Below are 14,826 nucleotides of genomic sequence, written 5' to 3'. Positions count from 1 at the left end.
GCAAGTAGTTCTAGACTCAAGGGTGGCTATTCCTTGACCAATGTCTGGTATTAGTGTAAGCCCTGTGTGAGTGAGTTGTTCACTGTTGGTTTCCTGTTCTTGGCAGGGTTGCACTGTCTTGTGAAGGAGCAGGTATGTAGCTTGGGAATTCTCTTAGATTCATCACTGTTAATGGAGGCACAGGTGTCCTTAGTACTGTTGAAGAGGCCTTGCAGCTTCATCTGCTACAGCAATGTTTCTCAACCGCTGTTCCGCGGCACACTAGAAGGGCGAGAAGGGCGGCCGCCAATACACAACGCTGACCCGCCGGAAAGGAAGCCGGCCGGGTCACGACGCGGGGCGAGCGCAGCTCTCAACAGCCACCACCACGGGAGGGTGGTTTTAGACAAACTTAAAGAAGCTGGCTGGATGAGCTCAACCTGAAACTTGCTGAGCAAAGGATTGTGCTGGCAGAGAAATCAGCGGCTTGTGAAGCCTTATTACAGGAGATTGCAACCAACACAGCAATTGGCAAGTGTTTCTTACAGTCATAATTATATAGTCAATATAGGGCGGCACAGAGTTAAATTTTTTAACTTTTTTAATGGTGGTGTGCCTCGTGATTTTTTTCATGGAACAAGTGTGCCTTGGCCCAAAAAAGGTTGAGAAACACTGTGCTACAGCTGTTCCTGGGCAGAGGCAGTGGGGCAGCAGGTGGCTAACCTGTAGCCTGAACTATTGGCAATGTGCTCTACGCTGCGCTTGTCTTTCATTCAGAAATTGTAGCTAGGGCAGAATGCACCAGCTGCCGGTACATTCCTGAGCAAAGTTCAAGCGTATAAAATCCTAAATGACCTAGATTACCTTGTCCCTTAGGCAGATCACTGTGAATATCTGGAGGAGTCATCCCGATTACCCAACACTGATCACATTTGCTTAGCTTATTTCTACACAAACCAAACCTTTGCTTTATATTTTATTTTTGTGTGTTTTAAGGGTTTTATGATTTGACGCTGTTTTAATGATTTTATTGTGCAGGCGCCATTATATTTTTTATGAGTTTGCTGTTGAAACACACACAGGCCCGTCTTAACCACATCAAAAGGTCGCAAAGGTCCCTCCACCGCCGCCCCCCCAACTCACCGCGGATGCAGAGGAGGGACATGGCATGGGCGGGGCGGGCGCTGAGGGTGGGCCGGGCTCAGGGGCGCCGCAGCGGGTGGGCCGTGCTGCCTGGTTGTCCTCCGGGGCGCTGGCGCTGCCTCCTCCTGCGCGGAGACCTCTGCTGGGGGGCGCGGTGCTGCGCAGCGCCCGGCCTCTTGTCCTCCTCATGCCCCTGACCCGATCCGCCAGGCTGAGGCTGGGACTCGAACCCGCGGCGGGCGGCAAGTAGCAGGGCGAGCGGGAGGGCAGCCAGGCTGTCTGGCGGGTGCAGTGCGGCTGTCGTGGGCGCAGTGCGGTGCCCCCTGGCGGCCCGGCGCCCTAGCGCATTGCACCACCCAGCTTTGCCTTAGGGCCGGCCCTGAACACACACAAACACCCACACGGATGAAGGTGCTTGCTTACTTGGGCCTTACAGGCATAGCTGTCAAGTTTTCCCTTTTCTCGCGAGGAAGCCTATTCAGCATAAGGGAATTTCCCTTTAAAAAAAGGAGAACTTGACAGCTATGCTTACAGGTAAAAAGTGTGTCCTTCAGGGCTACTCCCCTGTATCTGCTGTCTCAGGTGTTTGCCTCTTTCTGTCGGATGGGTCATCCCTGCTCTTCCTTTCCTTGGTGGGTGGAAGAAAGGTCCATGGCAGACAAGACATATTTTAAGGGAGAGCAGGGTATGGAGTGTTTGTTACAGTGTCTGTTTCAAGTGGACGAAACAAAAAAATTTTTTTCCTTCCAGTACTGTAGTACCTTAGAGACCAACTAAGTTTGTCATTGGTGTGAGCTTTCGTGTGCATTAACACTTCCTCAGATACACTTCAAGTGGAATTCATTTTAAATATATGATTCGCACATGACTATGATTGCTACTTCTGTTGATTTTGTTTCTAGAGCACAACAGGGACATTTAAGAGGTGAAATCATAATGTAAGTTTCCGCAACTGTGCCTCCAGCACTGATGGGGTGCGAAACTCAGCACTTAAATATAATTGATATTCTGAAACATCTTTAGGTGGCTGATTTATGGTTGTCAGGGTAGAGTCTGAAGGCATATGAGAACACCACCTTGCTGAAGCTAAGCAGGTAGTGCAGCTGCTTACGTATTGCCAGAAAAGAGGGAAGTGCATCTCTGAAAGGGGGGTCAGAAGAGGATATGGATTTGCATATATTAATTTATATGTCTAGGTGCAGATTTAGAGTTACCCTAGATCAGGGACCCAGGTGGCGCTGTGGGATAAACCACAGAGTCTAGGGCTTGCTGATCAGAAGGTTGGCGGTTCGAATCCCTGTGACGGGGTGAGCTCCCGTTGCTTGGTCCCAGCTCCTGCCAACCTAGCAGTTCGAAAGCACGTCAAAATGCAAGTAGATAAATAGGAACCACTACAGCGGGAAGGTAAACGGCGTTTCCATGTGCTGCTCTGGTTCGCCAAAAGCGGCTTTGTCATGCTGGCCACATGACCTGGAAGCTATACGCCGGCTCCCTCAGCCAATAATGCGAGATGAGCGCGGAACCCCAGAGTCGGTCACGACTGGACCAGGGTCCAGGGCCAGGGGTCCCTTTACCTTTACCTTTACTTGAGAGCTGCCTGCACATGTTTTGCCTATGCTAATCTTGGACCAAGGACTTGTCTGGACAGGTTTGCCTAGGTTGAACTAGTGTCGCCCCTGTCTACCCCTCCCCTTTTGTGACATGTCAGTGATGTAAAGATGATGTATCAGTGATGCTGTACAAACTGTATCTCTTAAAAGCCAATGTCACCCCATGCTTGGGGTTCCTTACTCCTCTGGGGACCTGTTGCGCAACAATAAAGGATCTAAGTCTACTGACTGCCGTTTTTGCTCCAAATTACTTGGCTGGAATTTCCTTCTTTTACTGACCGCATGGACCCATGGGGGACTTGTACTCTGGCGAGCTGGGCTGTTGAGTAGTCTCTCACTCCAGAATTTTCCTTATCAATATGTATATTTTATCCACACCTCCCCTTTTTCTACTGCTTCCGTCAGCCTCCTGGGGAAAAAAACCTGCTCTTTAGTGCTCAATCAGAGCTAACAGGAATTTGTCTTTTCCCCGGATTGCCATTTGTTTTGATATATTTCTAAAGAGTGGGTTTTCCCTTGGAAAGAAGCGGGGCAAGGGGAAAACTCCTTGGACCCATGCTTAGAAAGCATGGGTCAAGCGGGAAGCTGTCAGGACTAGTGCTTTCTGGGCACAACACATGCAGAAGTGTGGATGAGCCCTGATCTATCTATTCTATCTATCTATCTATCTATCTATCTATCTATCTATCTATCTATCATCTATCATCTATCATCTATCTAATCTAATCTATATATATCTATATATCTGAGATCAATAATTGTGGTCACCTGTGTATGACAACTATGTACATTTTACAATTTTTTATGTGCTGTAAGCCACCCAGAGTGGCTGTGGAAACCCAGCCATATGGGCGGGGTATAAATAATAAAAACCATCTTCATCATCTTTTTAAACTGGACTTGGATCAGAAAGCCCTTCTAGTAGACGACTGCCCTCTGAACCCTTCAAATAGAGGGAAACAAAGTACAAAAGATGTTTATTCGGCTTTACGCCCATCATAAAACACAACACAACAAAATAAATCAAATAAAACAGCGGACTCATACAAGCCACAAATAATATAACACAATTCACAGCTCTCAAGGACAAATATTAACAATTCAAAAAGAAAAGTTTAAGATTATGATTAAAAATTTAGGCACCATGCTAAAATCAATATCTGATGACATTATAGAAAATTCTTATAACTATAAATAATCAGCTAACATTCCATTCCGTCTCTTGTACGAGAGGATGGCTGTTAGGAATTTAGCAACCTGTAGAGTAATATAAGGATCCACATCTTGAAGAACCCAGGCAAGCTAATAGAGAGAAAGAGGATTCTAAAACAGGACACATGCTTTGAGTCTCATCAGAACCTGGATGAATGACTCCCTGGAATTAAATGAATGGGGAAAAAATATTTTTAGTAAATGAAAGATAAGGCAGAGTATGCATAAGAAAGGTTAAAAAGGCAGCATATGCATAAGAAAATTTAAAAATGAAATGCATACACTGCAGAAATCCAAAGATATGTAAAGTGATCTTGTTCAAAATGAACAAGATATAATCTTGGCTATTGCTTTATTTTCCTCATTCCAGCTGAAAATTGGCTACACAATAAAGATGGAGAACTGGTCTTTCCAGTTGCTAAAACTTGGAAGTGTTGTTTACGTGACGGTTTAAAAGTTCTTAAACTTTTTCTTCCTTATTAAGTTACCTCCTACGTTTGTTTCTGTGTTAATATGTGCAGTAGGCAAGACAGGAAGAAAGACTGGGCTGGAATCTAGACATGTATTAAAAAACGTTGTGAAAACGGTTTTTTTTTTAAAAAAAAAAAGTTTTGAAAAAAATATTGAATTTGCTGTAGCTCACCATCGCCATCAAGTGTCACATTTGTGTAATGCCCTTTACAACACACTTGAAACGTTTTATTTGCAGCTGTGTAGCTGAGTCCACTGAAAGGACCAAACTGAAGCTGTACCTCCATGATAACTGGCAATCATCTATGGAAACAGGCCCATTGAGTGATTTCACTCCATTTCCCAATAGAGGCATTGCAGTCAGCTAATTGAATCCAGCTAGTTTTGCCATGGCCTGATAATAATCAGCGGGTGCGCCAAGGGGGGTGGGTGGGTGGGGGCAGCCCCCCACCAAGTTCTGTAGCCGCTGTGTGCACATGCCGCAGGGCGTGCTCACGTCACATGTGCAAATGCGGGGCATCCACATCACAGATAAGCACGCCCAGTGCTCCGAGATAGCCACAGAACCACCCACGTTTCATATTTATTTATAACATTTCTCATCGCCACACAGTGTTCTCCTTGCTTCCTCCTCCTTGTTCCCAGAAAACCTTGCAAAAAACAAAAACAAAAAACCCAGTGTAAAAGGACTTTTATTACATCACAACCCCATTGCCCTGGCAACCTCCTCCTCCTTCTAGGCTTGCCATACATGAGGAAAATTCCTGACATGTCCTGGTTTTCGGGTGTAAAAATGGCGTCGGGGGGAATCTGCAAAATGTCAGGAAAAACTCAGGTGTGTGGAAAAAGCAGCTTAAAATTACAACAATTTTGGTGGTTCTCTTTAAAAAAAAGCTCAACAACTTTGCGGGTGTCAGGAATTTTATTTTACTTTTTGAAATATGGCAACCCTACCTTGGTTACCTGGAGGGCCTTTTGCCTTGTAAGATGGCTTAATGGCATGTTTTTTGGATATTCTCTTATATTCTACTCAAGGGCTTTTTCTTTTCTTTTTACAGGAAATAAATATTTCTAAACCGTGAAACCTTTTTTTATATATGTATCCAGAAGTAAGTTCTATTGAGCCCAGGCAGCAGCCTAAGAAAGGGAATTGAAGCCAGCACTAAACATCTGTAGGGGACCGCAACTTACTCAGCACCACGCACAATTTTATTATTTTGGCTCTGAGGTTATACGAGCACACAGTCTCTTTCACTTCGGCACCAGCTGCTACACAGAGCTATTTAACGCTGTAATCCTAACTCTATGGCAACTTTATAATGTGGCAGGTGTGGCAAAGTCGCAGGCAGCTTGTTCTGTAGCTCTTGTTCTTAAGGCATCCCTTCTGGTTACGACAGACTGGGGAAAGCGGAGAGGAAAAACCTATGCATGATCCATATATCATTAAAGGCCTGAACTGTGTAAAAAAAAAAAAGAGGACGCTGCTCTTTATATATATAAAAATAGCTGGCCCGGCCACGCGTTGCTATGGCTCATCCCTGTGACTGCCCCCACCCTGTTCCGACCCACGACCTATTCTGCCCCCTCCTCCCCAGCTCCCTGTCTCATCCCTGTGACTCCCCCATCCTGTTCTGACACATGACCTATTCTGCCCCCTTCTCCCCCCACCCCCTGTCTCATCCCTGTGATTCCCCCCACCCTGTCCCGACCCATGAGCTATTCTGTCCCCTCCTCCCCCACCCGTCTCATCCCTGTGACTCCCCTGCACCCTGTCCTGACCCATGAGCTATTCTGTTCCCTCCTCCCCTCCCCCTGGCACATCCCTGTGACTCCCCCAACTCTGTTCCGACCCATGACATATTTTGTCCCCTCTTCCCCCACCCTCCCCGGGTCATCTCTGTGATTCCCCCCATTCTATCCCGACCCATGAGCTATTTTGTCCCCTCCCCCCCCCAGGTCTCAGGAGTGGCCTGTCTTGTTCTGGAGGCGGCGATGGCGGCGACTTTAGGGTGGGGGTTGCGATGTCGGCTAAAGTGGCAACGGGGGCGGCCTGGCTCTTGAGGTGCCGGCGGCCAGTCTGTCTCTCGGGTGTGGCCTGACCTTGGGGTGTGGCCTGCGTCGGAGGTGTGTTGGAGGTGCCGGTGGTGACTTTGGGGGTGCGGCCTGCATTGGAAGTGGACTCCAGGTGGCCATTGGGGTGTGGTTTGAGTCAGAGGTGGGTTTGAGGCAGCCGTTGGGGTGCGACCATGGAGGAGGAGGAGGGGGTGGGTGGGTGGGTTGTGCTGGTGAAAGGATATGCTGTCTGTTCCTTTAACGTCCCCTGGTGGTGCAGCACCAGTGTAGTCACCACTAGAGGGGGCTGTTTTGCAACCTCTCCTGTTCCTCCCCCCCCCCAGCATGCACTTGAGGGTGATTTGTGAGTTCTGGAACACGGGGTTTGGGGGGTTTTACGTGGCCCAGGTGTGACATCTGTCTACGCAACCTGTATATGGTCACTCTCATATTTGCTTTGGACGTTGTGTCAAAATTTGAACGTAATCGGTCAAGCGGTTTTGGAGAAAAGTGGACACCCACCCACATGCCCAGTTTACATTTATATATATATAGATGTAGGGCCAGCTAGTGTTTTTATAAAGGACTAATAGGGTGTGTTATGATTGTATACATAGCAGCAGTTGCAACAGTTTTAGTCTCCCCTAAGGTGCGCCTGAATTCCTCCTGCATATTTTTCTAGAAACTCCAATGTTCAGACATGGTTCAGGTAAATTTTATTTCTTTACCTTTCCAAAGGACTACGTACATGCTCCTTTATTCAATTTAGCACCCATTGGTGCCTTGACCTTCCTTCCTTCCTTCCTTCCTTCCTTCCTTCCTTCCTTCCTTCCTTCCTTCCTTCCTTCCTTCCTTCCTTTAAAAAAGCACAGTGCATTTTTAATTTTCTAAAACCTCTCCTGGATTGAAGGATGAGGAAGAAAGGGATGTCCTATTGTGACATCACAAAACCAAGCAACCAATCATCATGTGCCCCGGCAGCCAGCTTCTGCTGACAATGAGTAGAATTAGTTTCCTGAAGCTCAACTCTGGAAAGCGATAGGGATAGCTGACCAGAGCATGGTGAGTATGCTTTCAGAGTGGTTCTAATGTAAATTTGTAAATTCTGAGTGTAAAATGGAAAGTAATGCTGGAGGTCAACAAAAGAGGTTTAAAGACTCTCTCAAGGCAAATCTTAAAAAATGTAGTATAAACACTGACAACTGGGAAACACTGGCCTGCAAGCAGTTGGAGAACAGCCTTTACTAAAGGTGTTGTCAGGGCCGTCTCTAGGCCCGGGCCAGGTGGCGCAAGGCGCCAGGGCGCCTGGCCACCAGGGGCGCGGAAGGGGCGCGGAACGGCTGGTGTCTTGGAGCAGCTGCCCCCCTCCCCACGGTGGCAGTAGCGCGCGGCCCTTGAGCTTGCTCTCCTCTCCTCCTCGTGAAGCAGAATCAGCGAGCCTCCTGCCTAGAGTGGCACCACACGCCTGCTGCCACTCTAAGCAGGAGTCTCGCTGATTCTGCTTCAAGAGGAGAGGAAGCTCAAGGGCCATGCGGGGAAGCGCTCCTGGCTCAGGGGGTCCTGAGGCCACTGCCATCCTCTGCCTCCGTGGCACCCGGTGGCCACGACGCCGCGCCCACCCTAGGCAGCAGCGGTTCCCCCAGCAGTGAGGCGGCATGGAGCAGCAATGCCTGGAGGGCGCCTCCGCCATGCCGCGCCGGGCAAAGTGCTGCTCAGTAAAGGAGGTCAGTAACTCTGGGAAACAGGGTGGGGGGGTGGGGCGCCGGAGGGACCTTTGCACCATGGCGCCGGATGGGCTTAAGACGGCCCTGGGTGTTGTGGACTTTGAAGAAGCTCGAAGTCAGGACGAAAGGGAGAAACATGCTAAGAGGAAGGCACATTTGGCAAAAACCCTCACCATGATCAACTCCCACCCAGAAACCTATGTCCCCACTTTGGAAGGAGGTGTGGATCCAGAACTGGCCTCCACAGTCACTTACTGTTAAAAGCCTTTGTCTTTCAAATTCTTTTTTAACATTCATCTGCTGGGGTGGGGGGTGGGGTTTCCCTCTTTTGATTCAGATTTGACCATGTTGGCTTTTCTTGGCAATTGGCCATGTACAGTACATGTTTTTAATAGCACTATGGCCACTGCTTCTAACTGGCGTAACAAAACTTCTTATACCTCGTGCCAGGTTCTAGGGTCACCACCCTTCTGATCAGTTCCATGAGCAACTGTTCTAGGGCAGGGTCATATTAGGGTTGTTAACAGAAAAATCTGAGGGCTCCCTTGGACAAAAATGAAGACTCCAGCCAAGAATATCAGAGCAAAACAGCAGCCAATATTGCAGCAGTCTTCATTGACTGTTGCAACAGGGTGTTTTCTCTCTCACACAGGAGGAAAGAAAGAACCCTCTCCCAAAGGTGTGCCAGCCCCTATATAATTGCCCACCTCAAACTCAAGACCCGCCCCAGAAGCGTCATGCATACATCACAGAAGGGGTGTAGCCCAAGACCACCACCCCCAGACACGTCACACCTACATCATAGAAAGGGGCGGTCTACAGCAGAAATCTGAGTACCTTGTTTATCTCCTGTATGGCAAGTTGCCTGTTAATGTTGGATTACCAAGGGGCCTGGCCAGTCTTTTGAAATGATAAATACTAAGTTCCTGAGCCAGGACACAGACTCACACCCTATTCATATCTTAAATGTGCCCTTAAGGCAGGATTTGTGAGCAGAGAGACAAAGGGGAGGGTTGTTTTTTTTCTCCCCTTTTCCTCCCTCCTCTCAGAGAAACATTTGGTCAGTTTGGGAGAGTCAAAATGGTTTTCAGGCCTGTCTTCCTGTACTGTTTGCTTGGTACATTTATGAACATTTATTATATATATAAAATACCTTAAAATTCCTACAACAGGGTATCTTGAAATTTTACCTTTTACTGGAACACATATGTAGCCAATATATGTGAGACTAGTTCAAGTAGCCCATTACTAACATAACCAACATTTCTTCCTTGATTTCATTCATCTTAAGATTTCCTTGAGCATTTTTATCAGTGGGACCATAGCACACCCCCTGTACTATATTATTCTTAGGGCCTGGTTCACCACCCAGCGGTGCTTTGGCCTTGCTGAATTGCTATCCTTTGCTCCTGCACTCACAATGCCTAGTTGTACAGTCATTTGCCTCCAGATGCATTTACTTATGAATTACATTCCATTTCTATTACTCCAGAACATGAGATGATACAGCTAATCTCGTATAATTTCCTGACTTTTCTCTATAACCAATGCTTCCTGACTTCATTTTATCTGCATATTTCACCATTCCACATGTACTTTAGATTTCTAGCAAATGTTAAAGACTATATACGGTATTTCTGTCCACGTTTCCTTGAAAAAGCACTCTTTTGAACTCAGTGGGACTACTTCCAAGTAAACATTCCTAGACACAGAATGTGAGTTGCTACAGTTCTCCTGAGGTTCTAACGATGAGATTTAGATAGTTTGTGAGATCAGGATTAGTGCTTGTGAGAGGAAACTGGTTTGCACTGATGACTAGCAGATGAAAGAGGAAGTGTACTAAATCAGTGTGTGGTGAGTCAAAAATGGAAAGCCAGATTTATCGTGAGCAATGTGAATAAGGAACAAAGGATTACCACCTCTTCCAATGTAGGGAGACCTACATTGGCACCCAGTACATTTCCAAGCACAATTCAAAGTGTTGGTGCTGACCTTTAAAACCCTAAATGGCCTTGGCTCAGTATACCTGAAGGAGCGTCTCCACCCGCAGCGTTCAGCCCGGACACTGAGGTCCAGCTCCGAGGGCCTTCTGGTGGTTCCCTAACTACGAGAAGTAAAGCTACAGGGAACCAGGCAGAGGGCCTGCTCAGTGGTGGCGCCCGCCCCGTGGAACGCCCTTCCATCAGATGTCAAGGAAATAAACAACTATCTGACTTTCAGAAGTACTTTATTTCAAAGTGCCAGGAAACTTAGAAATACTTTTTGAAAACTCTGTATGCTAAAATAGGAACTTCAAAAGAGCTTCAAAATTTTCAGTTATAAGGAAAAGCATAGTACGTAGAATATTAGCCATATCTCCCCTGTCTCATGAAATATTGCTTTGATCAATTTTAACCCAAACTAGTTTCAGTATGAATTGAAAAAAGCACTTAGCTGTATTTTAAGACCATAATGTAGACACGGCCTTATATGCTTATTCAGTTTACCCTGCATTACTTTGCAAGCGCACTTATGTAATTCTGAATCCATATCATTTTCTAAATAAGCTGTTTGCCATTTCCTCTATGTTGCTACATTACCCTTCAAAGTTCATCAAATTTGTAACATTAGTTTCTGAATGATGCATTATGCATCAATAAAACAAGTGATTGGTTTCAGTTACCTTTTTGTGTATGTAGTCTTTTATACATACAGTACTGGGGTTATGCTTTACCCCAGGGGATGGGAATCTCTGGCCCTCCAGAGATGTAGTTAAGACTGCAGCTCCCATCACCCTTGACAATGACTATTGTGGCTGGGGCAACAGCTAAAGAGCCCCAGGTTCCCCATTGCTGCTCTGCCCTCTGACCCTATAGATTGCTAAAGTGCCAATTCAAGTTAAGATCTTTATTATTATTTATTAAATTTCGATAACACCCTTCACCCAAAAATTGCAGGGCTCTTTGCAACATAAAAAACATACCATAGCAACAAACAAAAACACCCCTCTCCAGTTTAAAAAGCCATAGATTATTTGTGGGATGTAAAGCTGCAGTCAAGTACTGTACTGTACAACATTCCTACAGTAGACATGTGACTTGAAGAGGGTGTGGTCTGTTGTACAGTACTAGCATGGAGGAACACACGGCCTCCATGTTCTGATCAGTGTGTGTGTTTTCCATTTTGGATGTTGTTGCATGTTTGGAGAAGTGATTGCTTAGCCGCAGACACTTGGGATTACAGTAACTTATTTATGGAATAGTTCTACTTGTTAAGTAACCAAAGCCTGCCTTCAGGGATATGTCTGTGAACCTGAATGAATTTGTGAGTAAACTATTTTTATATTAACATTAATCAGATTCTTGTGTTTATTCTTTTTAAGAGGGAAAGGCAAGGGATTTTACTAGGAAGGAATCTTTAATAGTAAGACTCAACTGAGTCAGCAACAAGCTGATCGCTACGTAATCTAAAAAAGGGGATGTTTCAAACTCTGCTAGAATATGGAACTTGCTAGCACAAGTTTGGAAGGATATTATTAAATAATATATCCCTAAATCCCCACATTTAACGTATTTACTCGAGTCCAATGTGCCATCAAATCTAATGCACACCTCAATTTTCTAATGCACAACTTAAATTTTTGCAATGTGATTTGGCAAAAAAAGGGGTGCATTAGATTTGAGTAAATATGGTAATTAGTCAAAGGCGTGGGAGACGGGGAATGTTTTTGCCTGGCACCTAAAGATAATGAAGGCGGCAGACGAACCACCATCGAGAGAGCATACCACAAACGGGGAGCCACTGTAGAAAAGGCCCGTTCTCATGTTGCAACCCTCTGGCCCTCTCCTGGAGTGACAACACAAAAAAGGGCCTCAGATGGCGATTGCCGAGTCCTGGTTGGTTCATATGCGGAGAGGCGATCCTTGAGGTATTGTGGTGTAAAGCTTTATAGGTAAAAGCCAGCACTTTGAATTGGACCCAGAAACTACCGTAATTGGCTACCAGTGCAGTCAGACCAGGATTGCTTAAACTGTCTTGCCCCGGGGAGCAACTTGGCCTCTGAATTCTGCATGAGCTGAAACTTCCCAACAGTCTTCAGAGGCTGCCACACATATTATTGCATGATAATACATTTCTCTCTCTCTCGGTTTTCAGTCTCTAAGGAAAGGGGCATAAGAGAAGATCAGAGTCCAGCTTTCCTATATGCCATGACAAAAAATGTTAGCAGTGTCTTATCAGCCCCTTTTCAGAATTGCATATTTTTTTTATCAGAAGATGAGTTTTTGTTTTCATTACAGGGGATACGTTTAGATCTGCGCAGTATTCTTATAAATCTTAGTTCGTCTTGTGTCCATTGCCTCCAAGCGAAATGCCAAGAAACCTCCACCCGTTGCAGAAAGGAGGCCTCTTCATTGAAGCAAGGGAAAACTTGTAGCTTTGCAGAAATGGAGTACATATTTATGGGGGGCAGAGGACCTGGCAGGTTGTAACGAAGCGGCCACTTCCGCCCACTTTCCTGGCAGGGTAGGACAGGCGGGGAGGCACACACTTCACAGAATTTTCTAAATCTGAATACATGTAATCTGAATTTATTTGTGGAGAAAAGGCAGGCCTTTTTTTAGAAGACTCCCCTTTTCCTCCTCAAACCTTGGAGTGCAGATTGAAAAGCCAGTTACCACTGAGACAGTCAAATGTTTTCATTTTCTTTATGTTGTGAACTGCCCTGTGAGGTTCAGCTGAAGGGAAGTGTACAAACTTAAGAACCAACAAGACAGAGAGCAGCAAAAGGCGTCCCTGTCAATGGAGAGGTGTGCGGCCAAGTTACTTTATCATTATTTTTTATATTTATGATTTTCAGTTATTTCAATAGTTTTACAGTGTTACAGAAAATCTGGGTGCGAGGCTACTCTGCCACCCAGCTTGTCGGGCATGATCCTGTGGTCCACTGTGGAATGAAAAGGAAGGAGTCCAGCCACCATCCAGAGCAAAATAGCAAAGTTTATTACTGCGCAGCAGGTTCAAGCCAAGACTGAACAGCAGGAGCAGGGTTGCAAGAACTTTTAAAACTTCCCACCTAAATCCCAGAATACATTTCCAAAGCATCATTCCTACATCATAGTTACATAGCTAAACGTCAGAAAAGGGGAGGTACATACAATATTAACATACTGGTAAACAAGATTAACATAAGGGTAATGGTTCAGGGCAAAAGTAAATGTGTGATAAGTACCGGGAGGAACTTCTTGAGTATCCACAGGAAAAGAACAATAAGGTCCTAGCTTTGCATCGGCTGTCACATGGGTGGGTCTGGTGATGGGATTAGGCTTGGCCAACAATCAGCTCAGCAAAGTGCCTCTGGGCACTTCCTGGAGTCCCTTTTCAAGGGCAAAATAGCTTTGGGATGGAGGAAACGAGTTGATTTTATATGATTTTTAAAACTAGGTAACTTCCCTGAGCTGTCAAGTCTAAAGGATACATTTATGCATAATATTTATAACATTTAACAACTTTAAAGATGTGCCCCCCCCCGTGATTGCCATAACAAGTCATTTTAACATTTCAAAACCCAACTTCCTTCCTCCTCTTTGTGCCGTTCCTTAAATTTATTCAATCATTTCCTGCCAATTCTAAATGAACTTCTTTTATTCATCGACTTTAACTATTTACTCTTACGAAACTGCCGGTTATTACAATAATCCTGCCACTGCCCTTATCTGTTGGCAAATATCCAAAAAACCATTCCCATTCTTTTATTAGAAGTTTGCTATCTTGAGTTTTCTTTCCCTCCCCCCCCCGGCAAGTTTCACCATTTCTGCATAGTCCAAAAGTCCTTGTGCCCCCACTTCTTTTACTTGGATTACTTCTTTCCACTTTGGGGGCAAATAACACTACCGGTATTGCGGCTGAGTTACTTCGGATGCCTGAGGAAGAACATCCTTGGCAGAGAGTCCCTTTGTTTTTTTATACACACACAAATTTTCTGCTTTACCATTTTAAATACTCATTTAAACATCCTTAAAATATCACTGACTTCCCTTCTTGTCTTTCCATAATTTTGCATATCATAAATCCTTGCGTATTTTACAAAAACTAAACCATTCCGTATTCCATTATTGTATCCATCAAAACGGGACGAGACTCTTTCGACGGGGTGCCTGTTTCAAAACCTTGGGCCTTCCCACCCACCCTTGGACGCCACCCTGAGCCGGCCACCGCAGCTCCGTCGGTTCCCCTCAGGGTTTTCCCGCCGAAAGCCAACGGTCCGGGCGTTCAAAGAGACCGAACGGAAGAGGGTGCTGGGCGGCCCGCTTAACAGCGGCCAGGGGAGGTTTCACGCCGCCACCCCTCGCAGATAGCCGGGGAAGGACAAGTGCATGTGTGAGGGGAAAGAAAAACAACACAGCGGCTCCTTCCAAGCGCTCCCAGGGCCCGAGAAACAAGCAGCCCGCCCGCTCCCTTCCTCCTCCTACTCCACAAGAGATGGCGGAGAGCGAGGGAGAGAAGAAAGGAACGTCGGCGGCCTAACCGCGCACGCGCACTTTGGGGTTTCCAGCCCAGCGAGCGGTGGCTATGTGGGTGTGTTTTTGTGTATGTGTGTGAGAGAGAGAGCGTGCGCGCGCCGCTGCCTCGCCGACAGTTGCGGGTTTTGAATTTAG

This window comes from Zootoca vivipara, chromosome 10 (genome assembly GCF_965207765.1).
Source record: "Zootoca vivipara chromosome 10, rZooViv2.hap1.1, whole genome shotgun sequence".
NCBI classification, from domain to species: Eukaryota; Metazoa; Chordata; class Lepidosauria; order Squamata; family Lacertidae; genus Zootoca; species Zootoca vivipara.
This window is presented reverse-complemented; position numbering follows the sequence as displayed.